This window comes from Equus asinus, chromosome 8 (assembly GCF_041296235.1).
Source record: "Equus asinus isolate D_3611 breed Donkey chromosome 8, EquAss-T2T_v2, whole genome shotgun sequence".
Classification (NCBI taxonomy): Eukaryota; Metazoa; Chordata; class Mammalia; order Perissodactyla; family Equidae; genus Equus; species Equus asinus.
In genome coordinates this window covers 5,893,118-5,894,027 of record NC_091797.1, presented here as the reverse complement: position 1 = coordinate 5,894,027, position 910 = coordinate 5,893,118, and positions in this window count along the sequence as shown.

Here is a 910-nt window from a genome sequence, read left to right as displayed (position 1 = left end):
TAAAATTCTCCTCGACAAAATCACAGTTCTTCAATCATCTGTAAATTGCGCCATAGTTTTATGTAGCTGTACCAAAGCAAAAATTTACCCAGACAGATTTACACTGGTAAGGAAGACTTTTTACTAAGACTATAGCCACACAGAAGAGAGACCAGAGTGCCATCTAAACCCTACTCTGCTGCAACAAAAGGCAGGAGAGCTTTAAGTGCCGGGAGCAGGTGGGAGAATACTGGAGGACCTCAAGGGAGAGGTTGATCAATGGGACGAGTGGTGCACATCGAGTCATCAGTGACTCTGCAAATGTTTTTCTCCGTGATGAGGCCTCTGTGTTTGCTAATAGGTGCCCATCAGAAATTAGGCTCCTACCCTCCCACCCAGACTGAGACATAGGGGCACACTCTTCCTTGATGATTACATTTCAGAGGAACGGCCCCTAGGTCTCTGAGCAAGACATTCTTGGGTCATGCAATTGGCAAAAGCCTTTTATGAAGATTTACATCTAAAAGGGGCAGAGAAGAAACTTAAAATTATAAGTTTTTTAAAGAAAATGTCTAAGAAAGGAGAGGTCAGAGTCTAGAATGAGGAAGAAGTCCATCTAAAGTTTAGTCAAGCTGAGGGAAATGCTAACACACCATATAGAATTAATATTTATTTTATACTTTGGAGTAGCTCTCTTTCAGATAGAGAATTTTCAACTATGTCAGGTCACTACTTACCAAAAACAGTATACATTTCATTTAGGCAGGCTTTTGTTTGTTGTACATTCTAAACGCCTAGAAGAATGCCTGACATATAATTAGTTTTCAATAAATGTCTGCTGAAAAACTGAATCAATTAGGACCCATTTCATTCCCAATATTTTCATTTTAGTAAAATAAATGCTAGTCTTCACAATTATTCTTCTGGAGAT